The sequence below is a fragment of the Brachycentrus maculatus genome, unplaced genomic scaffold, assembly GCF_059751285.1.
Source record: "Brachycentrus maculatus isolate JH-2025_06_01 unplaced genomic scaffold, ASM5975128v1 h1tg000026l, whole genome shotgun sequence".
In the NCBI taxonomy this organism is placed as follows: domain Eukaryota; kingdom Metazoa; phylum Arthropoda; class Insecta; order Trichoptera; family Brachycentridae; genus Brachycentrus; species Brachycentrus maculatus.
In genome coordinates, this window is record NW_028280780.1 from 1,888,900 (window position 1) to 1,900,000 (window position 11,101).

Below are 11,101 nucleotides of genomic sequence, written 5' to 3' on the forward strand. Positions count from 1 at the left end.
ATCCTTAAAGTTTGAGATTTTACCTATTATCTTATTATCTTTACGAACCAGATACGTCTAAACATAATGTAGGTAAAAGTAAGAATCAAATGAAAACATTGATAGTTTAAGTATTAAAGTATTGTACGATCTTTTTACCTTCGATTCTCAGCCCTATAAAAACAATAAATTAGTGACTTTTCTTCTGTACCCTACAATGAAGAACGAATTGTAAATTTAAAGTATCAGTAGTTCTCTTTGTAACATTAAGTAACAGAAATAAAATAAAAACATAATAATGGATTAACAATCACCTCTCAAGGAAAAGTAATTTTTAGCATTCCATTTTCCATTTTCAGTTTTCAGCCTTTCAGGCTAAAGATATCAATTTTAAAATAACTTATTAGTTGTGAGAAAAAATTATGACTAATATCGATAAAAATAATTCTTCGAACTCATAAATCAGCTAATGTAACTCACAAAAATCGAAAACTAAAAAAAATCAAATTACAACAAATTACTCGATAAATATAGCCAAACCATCTCAACACACCTTTCTTAATTTTATCGACAATGCTTATATCAGAAGAAAACCGATGAAAATTTGGCATGATCGGGTCAAGAGTCGGAATAATCGGCAGGTATGTATATCTCCTCATACAGATGCATGAATGTAGAAGAGGCGAATATTCTCTACAATGACAGATTGCTATAGATTACTACCCATGATGATGAAACGCCGTTGGAATCACAGGCTAAATAATTATATTTGTAGAAATGAAAAGTAAACTAGCTAATAACCTAATTAATAATTTAAAATTATACAGGCTGAGATAAGTATTATCGATCAAATTAAGAAAGGTGTGTTGAGATGGTTTGGACACGTGGAACGTATGCGTGAGGAAAGAACGGTTAAATTAATTTACGAGGCGATGTACATAGTTATAAAAAGAAGAAGAGGAAGATCGAGGAAAACTTGGCACAATCAGGTATGTCACATACTTGAAAGCGGCAAGGTCAGGAGTCGTAATAATCGTCGGGTATGTATGAGATGCATGAATGTAGAAGAGGCGAATAATGTTTGCAAAGACAGAGTGGTGTGGCGTTCGATTCTCTCTGCCTACCCCTGCGGGGAAGCGGCGTGATGGTAAGTTAGTTAGTTAAATTTTTCAAAGTTAAAGTTTTATTTAAAACACCCTTGAAGTGAGGCAATAAAAATCAAATTAAGGAAAAATGTAACTATTTTTATTTCCAACCGCGCAGTGCTCTACGAACCATTGATTTATGTGAGGCAGTTGTCTTTTGTTATGTTATGACACTCGACTGTTTATCCTTCTCTTCACTAATACTACAATCCGACCTCTCCCTCGCTCGCAGCATCCCTCGCATGCGCGCGTCCCGCTCCCGCACCAATATTCGGACCGTCTCGAGTGAGAGAGATGCATGAAAGTGAGTTCGCATTATGTTTGGCATTTAAACGCCATCTGTTGGGGGCGATTCGTCTGAAGAGCGAACTGCGCCGGGTAAAAAGATATAAATCGCTTTTACAGACACGTTTTTATCATACATTGTAGTGATGTGTCTCTTTTTACACTGTTTAATTGATTTAGTGGACCAGTGTGATTCTATAAAACGTGTTAGTGTCGTTAAAGGTAATCAAGAGACTTCCGTAAGCTTTATTAGTTTTAGGAATCCGTTTGATAAATTACTTAATTTGTGTGATTTTTCAATTTATATACTTATACATTTTGTTTTGAAATTTGTTTCTATTTAGTACTGATAGTATTCTTATTAATTTTGTCGTCATTCTTATTTGAATTTTTTAATTAATAACCAATAATGTCACAACTTTTATTTTGAGGTGTTTTTAATAATAAAATAAAATTTAGTAGACTCTAAATCAGTGTTTTATTTTAATATATCATAAATCAAAGAAACAATAACTTTATAATTATTATTCATCTTCGATTCTTCTTATTCAATCAGAACCTAAAACCTTATCGTGTCAAAAATATACGTAACCGGAGGGCATTTGTGACCAGATGTATGGATTAATGTATTAATTTTAAATCAAACACAGATTTTTTGAGTCTACTAAGTTGTATTTTATTAACAAAAACACATAAAAATTATATTGTGACAGTGATGTATGGATGTTAATAAAGTTAGAGAATATGTAAGGACAGGCGAGTGTAGCGTTTCATCCTCTCTGCCTACCCTTGCTGGCGAAACTGCTTGGGGGCAGGAGTAGTATTATTATTAAGTGAATTGTATAAATATGATAAATAAACAGACGATAATAGTTCAAGTAATGATAGATAATAGTGTAATGGTCAGCACGCTCGGCTACCGTTCTGGAGGTCCCGGGTTCGATTCCCAAGGGGGGTAAAATAAATATAAGTGATTTTTTCACTGTCATATTTATTCAATACTACCCTGGACTGGTACCTGAAGCGGAGGGCTGATCATCTTTCCTTCATGTGTAAACGATCAAGATAACACTGCGTTTATATGAAGCAGTGCCCTATGCACTATGGGGTGCGGATAAGGGTTCTATTACTATTATTAATAGTTCAAGTGTGAAAAAAAATTACATGATGTTTCAAACAATGAAAACACTTTTTATTAATTAAGATATGTTTTTAACAAGTTAAAACACATTTTGAACATATTCTTCATTGATTTTTCCAATGAACTATTTATAATCTTCGATATTAACTTTTGGGAATAATGTTTTAATACCCTTTAATTTAAATCACGTTTAAATCCAACATTTGTCAAGTTGACATGTCGCTCACTCCTTTCAAGAGCGTCATAAATCAAAAATCGTCAATTTTCAGTTGTGCATGTTTTCGGAACGCCCAGATAATGTACTATATCCCAGCAAAAGCGGCATATTTTTAATTTGATATTTACCCGCTACAGGGCAGAAAGTGTTGTTTTTGCATTTTGAAGAAAAGGTATTGTTTAATTATTTTTTCAAATATACTAAATATTTTTCAAATGGAGGAAATACCTTCAGGTTTTACCTAAAAAGATCTGTTACGCAGTAAAAAGTTCAATAATTGGTTGATATTTATTTTTAATACATTGTATTATATTTTTGAACTTTGAAAACGTTCTCCTGAAAAATCTAGTTTTTTGATTTATGACGTTCTTGAAAGGAGTGAGCGATGTGTCAAGCACAGAAATAAATCCTTATTCTAAAAACATTATTTTTCATGTTTTTTTTATGACTCGTTTGAGTTATTTTGATTTCTTTCAGTTATTCTCAGACATGAAGAGGGAATTTACTGAAATATTCAAACATATTTCTAAGTATGTTACAAGATAATAATAATAATAATACGAAGAAAAAAATACGTTAAGAAAATCCGTAAAGAGAAAACTACAACTACTCTTTTTTTATAAAAATGACAAACCGCAAAGCAAATGCTTTATATAATAATAATATTGAGAATAGAATACTACAAGATTATAGAGTCAGGTCATAAGCCTTGTGTACCCAAGTACCCAGTCTCTTCATTATTGTTGAGATGTCAAAAAGGTAAATACAACACTCTTGTATAAAATCGATATTTCAACAGCAAAAATTTTCATACCATGTTCAAAATAATTAGTAGTCCGCACTAACTTTCAGCTTTCAGCCAGCTATTAGAAAGCAGTTAGCGATGTCCGTTGATCGTTTGTTTAGTATCAACCATCCCACCCCCACTCCTCGCCCCCACGGCTCACCACTACATATACAGCCTTCATATCGCTACAGGGTGTAGGGGAGTTCCGAACTTCAACAGATTAGGCCTCGGATCGAACAAGCTGAACGTTTCAGCAGAGGTGGTGCATCAAATTTCAACAGTTTTCTAAAAAAAATATATAATTTTGACAAAATATTGCAGGATTTTCACTTTAAATTAGACGTTTTTCACTTCAAATTGAACGCTTTATAAATAAAATTGAACGGATTACAAAGCAAATTGTACTTTTGACAATTCAAATTTGAAGTTTTACAATTTAAGACGGACGTTTGACAAATAAATTGGCTGTTTTACTTATCAAGTTGGAAGTTTTACAAACCAAATTGGATGCCTTACAAAACAAATTAGACGTAGAACACTTTGGACATTTTACAAAGCATATTGGACTCAAAGTTGTGTTTTATAAATATGAAACATTAAAAAAAAATTCAAAGCAGTAATGATTTAAATTATTATTGAAAATCACATCGCGCGCACAGACTATGACAGCGCGCCGCGCAGGCTTGCTAACTTGACAACTGACGCACTTGCTAGTCGGTATTCATATTGACGGTATATGTAGTTCCAATATGAATATAATTTTTTAAATTTCTGATATACGATATACCGTCCAATTTACTATGTAAAATGTCCATTTTGATATATATGGCGTCTAATTTGAAGTGAAAACCCTATTGTTATGTTAGTATAAAACCACTCGACATGTGGAACGAATGAGTTAGGAAAGAACGGTAATTAAATAATTATGAGGCTAATTTAGTTGGAAAAAGAAGCAGAGAAAGACGGAGGATAACTTGGCATTATCAAGTATATCAAATACTTGAAATTTTCCAGGTCAGGAGTAGAAGAAATCGGCAGGTATATATGAGGAGTTGCATGAATGTGTAAGAGTCGAAGAATGGTATTTTCATGTTCAAACGTTCTTTTCTCTCTGCCTACCCTCGCGGTTAAGCAACGTGATGGTTAGTTAGTTCTTTAGTAATAATAATAATAGATTATTTTTATTTTGCGGCATTTTATCTTAATTTTAATGGTGGTATCTTGATAAAACATGATAAATTTTCTAATTTTTTAAGCTGGCAACTTTTTCATTTAGCTTTGTTTCTATTAGGTCTAGAAATATCTCATTAATTATCCTCCCCGTTCGTCCCTGTAGGGCAGTAATTTAAGGGTAGCTGGAACAGTTAAAAAGGTACTAAGTAAACATTGTGGCTATACTGCTAATGGGGATGTTTGCTGGTGTTAATGGCGCGAGGGTGGCCGTGGAGGCGCCCGGGAGGGGAGAGGGGATGAAACGCAGTTAAACGGTCCTTGATTGCTTTGTTATTTATGTAAAGTATAATACGTTAAGTGATCCGGTGAATTGCACATTTTGAGAAATGCATCTGGTTAAAACACGACAGTGGAAAAGGCAAATTAAATATTTCATTCATTCATTCAAACCCTTATCCGTACCCCAGTGGTGCATAGGGCACTGCATCACATAAACGCAGTGTTATCTTGATCGTTAATACATGAAGGAAAGGTGATCAGCCCCCGCTTCAGGTACCAACCAGTCCAGGGTAATATGTATTGAATAAAAATTAGAGTGAAAAAATCAGTTTTATTTATTTGACCCCTCCTGGGAATCGAACCCGGGACCTCTAGGACGGTAGCCGAGCGTGCTGACCATTACACTACGAAGGCGGACGTATATAACCATAACATTTCAAATGAAAATATAAATAAAATAAAAATAAAAATATTAAATAAAGTTTTTTAGAGTATATTACTCAATAAGGGATATAATAATGTTTACATTAAGATATACTATTGTACTTAATACACACACACATGTTTTTTTTTAAATGGTACAATTACGTAAAAACAAATGAAAAAAAAAACAGATGTCTCTGTTCATAACGACGCCGACGTCACACTATCGTCAGATATAACGTAATAAATATTCAAATGTCTTTACGTCAATTCATTGATGTTGAAAAGTAATTCCTTTTTTTCCTTACAAAATTCCATCATAAATTTTCAGATTTTTTAGCCAAATGTGTATTTATTGACAATCAAAATAATAGTCCTTTTTTTAGTGTTTCCAAATCTTTGTTCACAAATTCAGGTTTATCCACTTAGTTATTTGTATTGATATGTCGACATCGATGAAGAAGATCGATGATATATATAAAATGGTTAAAAACAATAAAAAATGTATTCAAAAAGAATTCCACCGACAAGACACAAGGTCTTCGCAAAATATTTTTTTGAAATATATTAAAATTGTGATTTAAAGAAATGTATACAATTTATTTTAATAAAAAAATTAAAAAAATTATAATATAAAAGTTCAACTTTCTTATTCTTCTTTATATTTGTAGAAAAATCAATTTAAAAACTCCTTAAGGGACAAACCCAGATTTGTGAGTAAAGATTTCGAACTCAAAATATTGCTTAAAAACTAAATAAATCATTTTCCCTACTGCTTTTGTGCATGGAGTATGATGTAAAGAATATTGTAGTTGTATGATGCACATAATTTCAAATCACAATTTACAATAATGTGCCTTCACTGGGGTTTCCCGTGCCGAGGGCACATTTTACAATACTTGTTGAAAATAAATAAATTTGTTTGTGACATGCAATCAAATAATACATGGCCTAATGATATGATACCTCCTTTATCTATTTATGAATAGGTAATTTATATTGAATTGATTTTTTTTTAAGATTTTATGAATAACGAAAGCAGGTTGTACAAGTTGATAGCATAATAATTAAAGTTTTTTTGACCAAAATATGTGTTAGGTACGTTTCCATAAGATGTGTTTATTGTGATTTGTGTGCTTTGCTGGGAGGTGTTTTCTTGTATTATGTGAGAGTAATTCTCAAATGCATATGTGAGGAATGTTTTAACATATAGTTGTTTGACTGTCATAATTTGTCTTCTTCTTCCTGGCTCCATCCCAGCTTATCGTCTCGGTAGTCTGTTAGGGTCAAATCTTCTCGTCCTCAGGATGTAGGTCCTTCTAATTATACAAAGTTACCTAGGTCTTGCCTTAGAATCATGTTATCTTTCTGTGGCATCCATGATATTTTTTTGGTTTTCAGAGGAAGCATCTGGAGAGATGTCATTCGAGAAATATGCATTTAAAAAAATAAGCTTGGGTAGGAACTTTGCGTTTTCTGTGATGACTTTTAAGATTCTGGTAGGGTTTGTTTACAAGTCTGACATCATGGAGCGCAGAAAAGTATAAAACATTATTTTTAACCCAATAACAAGGCAGCGCAGATTATTCATTATTTGTGAATGCTGAACCAATTTGTCGTTAGTACCTATAGCCTGTAGGGAGGATGATTGGTCCCTTGAATAGCCTTATAAGAGATACACAAGATAATTTTTGCCAATTTACTAATTTTCTGCAATTTGTATCGGATTATTCAACACAATACAATATGAATTTTTGTTATTTGTTATACTTTATATACTATAATTATATCAACCCTCATTTGTCCTATTCTTTTGAGTATTTTTATTTCTTTTACGTATATACATTGTAATTATTATTATCTTCTTCTTCTTATTTTTCTAGATTCTAAGGATCTGTTTGTGCCTCCGCTTGTAGCTTTTGGGATGTTGACTCCCAGCTGTCTTTCCACCTTTTTGGAGGTCTGCCTGGGGGTCTGCGTCTTTCTGGAATTCCTTGAAGGGCGATACGTGGAAGTCTGTCATCTGACATTCTGTTTACATGATCATTCCAGTATCGCCTTCGTTGTCATCCCCACCTCACGATATCCTCCGTCTTACACATGCTCCGGATGTCGGTATTTCTTAATTATTATAATATAAGTATATTTATTTATCTAATTCTAACTAACGAAATAGCCATAACGTCACTTTCCACAGGGGTAGCCATAGAGAATATTATGCTATACCAATCTGTCTTTGCAAACAATTTTCGTTAAATCCACATTCATGCATCTTCCCTTACATTTAAAAAAAACCCTTATCCGCACCCCTATGGTGCATAAGGCACTGCACTATATAAACGCAGTGTTATCTTGATCGTTAACATACGAAGGAAAGGTGATCAGTCCTCTGCTTCAGGTACCAGTCCAGGGTAATAATGAATAAATATCACAGTGAAAAAATCACTTTTATTAATTTTACCCCCCCCCCTGGGAATCGAACCCGGAACCTCCAGAACGGTAGCCAGGCGTGCTGACCATTACACTACGGAGGCGGACAAAATAAAATATCCCTATACATAGCCGGAGATTATTCCAACTGCTGACCTGACGACTTTATAATTATCTAACTAACCAACCATTAGGCCCCTTCCCCGCAGGAGTAGGCACAGATACTAGAACGCTACATTCATCTGTTTTTGCAAACAACTTATCTTTTCCAAATTCATGCATCTCCTCATACATATCCGCCGATTTTTCCGACTCCTGACTTTCCACTTTCAAATATTTAACATACTTTATCATACCAAGTTTTTCTTGGTCTTCCTCTGCTTCTATTAGCAACCACATTCGCTTCATAAATTTGTTTTACCGTTATTTCTTCACACCACTTAATATATTATATATAAATTAAGATGTCCGCCTCCGTAGTGTAATGGTCAGCACGCTCGGCTTTCAAATGAAGGTCCCGGGTTCAATTACTAGAGGGGGTCAAATAAACAAAACCGTTTTTTTACTCTAATATTCATTCAATATTACCCTGCACTAGTACTTCATGTGTTAACAATCAAGATAACACTGCCTTTATATGATGCAGTGTTCTATGATTCATATAATTAACTACCGAATTATCAATGTCATTCATGCCTGTAATACTGTAATCAAAATGTCTGTTTTAAAGACATGAAATTATGTATTAAAGAATTTAAAGTGAATAACCATGTTTTCCGAAATACGACACATACCCAAATACCTGCGGTAATTTCATTACACCATTTAATAAGACGATATTGAAAATACAAACATACCGCTTGCCTTTATTTGCTAAACTCACCCCCTCCAAAAGTGCGGGCGAATATCTCAAATCGCGAACATAATCACGAAACCAGCATTTCCCTCACACCGAATCGTTAAACGCAGGCAAAACATTGCATATCCTTGTAATTTGCATAATTATCCTAGGAACTGTTCGCAAGCGAGAGGCTTTTGTTTTGGGGGTTAAAACTTCAACCCCTTCGCTAAAAACTAACACCGCCCACCATAACTCAGGCCCAGATACGGTGAAACAATATTATAATTCCATAGTAATTGTTATAATATGGATATATGACAAGTTGTTCCAGAGACCGTCGCTAGATGGCGTTGACAGGTTGGAAAATTCCGACTACGTGAACGCAACGTATTCTCGGAATGTTTTACCGGTTCTAGCTTGTACCCTTGAAAAAACTTATTGGCAAAACGATTTTTTTAACGCAATCTTATCTTATCATTATATAGTCAGGAGATATGGTATATTAACTGTCATTTTCCATGTTTACCTTTTGGCTGTCAACGATGGATGTATAGAGCAATTAAAATGGTATTAATATGGTAAAAGGCAAGCAAATATAATGAACAAATGATTACTTCACTTCTTCACTTCAACCTTCATCCGCACCCGATGGTGCATAGGGCACTGCAATATATAAACGCATTGTTATCTTGATCGTTAACACATGAAGGGTAAGTGATTAGCCCTTCGCTTCAAGTACACTGGTACTACCAGGGTAGTATTGAATAAATATTAGAGTGAAAAAACACTTATATTTATTTGACCCCCCCTGGGAATCGAACCCGGGACTTCCAATACGGTAGCCAAGCGTACTGACTATTACACTACGGAAGCGGACATGCTTACACTATTACTAAATCTATGATTGGAGTTAAAACAATTTTTTTATGACTAAGCACGTTATAGCTTTAAATGTGTGTTGAAATGGTTTGGGCAAGTGAATCGAATGAGCGGAGGTAATTGATTTTATTTTCTAAAACTTTATTTATAGGAAAAAATATTTTTTCTAAGAAATAAATATAAAGTTTTAATAAAATGTGTTATTGAAAGGTAAGGAGTTACTTTTATAAGTGACAAGAAATATTTTTCCAAAATATATTTTTAAAAAATATATACTTAAATTCCAATAAACATATGTTCTACAAGAAGAAAAATTGTGCGCGAACAACACATCGCTCACTCCTTTCAAGAACGTCATAAATCGAAAAAAGTGAATTTTATGTTGTGCGTGTTTTCGGAATGCCCAGAAAATGTACTATATCCCAGCAAAAGAGGCATACTTATTTTAAACTTAATATTTACCCGCTACAGGGCAGAAAGTGTTGTTTTTGCATTTTAAATAAAATGTATTGTTTAGTTATTTTTTTAAAATATACTAAATATTTTTGAAATGGAGAAAAAACCTTCAGATTTTATCTAAAAAGATCTGTTGCACAGTAAAAAGTTCAAAAAGTGGCTTGATATTAGTTTTTAATACATTGTATTATATTTTTAAACTTTAAAAACGTTCTCCTGAAAAATCAAGTATTTTGATTTATGACGTTCTTGAAAGGAGTGCGCGACATGTGGTAATTGTATATTTGCGACTCCCCCTTAATAAACGTTCAAACGTATGCTTTAAAAAACAGATTTTCTCTGTTCGTCTTTAAATCGTATTATGTACGCAGTTCACCCTTCTTACTCGACTACAGAATTCTCGTCTGAAGGGGATCTATTAACTTCCGTCAGAGTAAGCGATGAGGCAGTTTGCTACATCCCTTTAAAATCTACCAGGTTAGTCAAAAGTATCGAAACACTTTAAAAAATAATATATTACAATACAAGTTTATTGTGTTTTTTTATAAAACATCTTTTAAAAAAATATTCCAATTAAAAGTAATCTCGTAAAGTAAACCTTCTACATTGAAGATTTTTCACTATTGAATTACGTGAAATTGTTGTGACTTTAGAGATAATATGATTATATGACAATTGATTCCTTTTGTAATATTTTCAGGTGTCCAAATCATTGTTCACAAATCAGTGTTTTCCCACTCAGGTGTAATTTATGTTGCCATCTCAACATAAACCAGCCTACGACAAGTCGTAAGCCCTGTAAACACTTCTGTATTCTTCGTCGTGTATTGAGATGTCGATTCCCATTTTTATTACACTAAGCTTTTTCTTAATATCTATTCTATACGACACTAAATTATTAACCCTGTGGATGATAATAATATTAATATCTGTGCGTGTATATATATATATATATATATATATATATATATATATATATATATATATATATATATATATATATATATATATATATATATATATATATATATATATATATATATATATATATATATATATATAATTA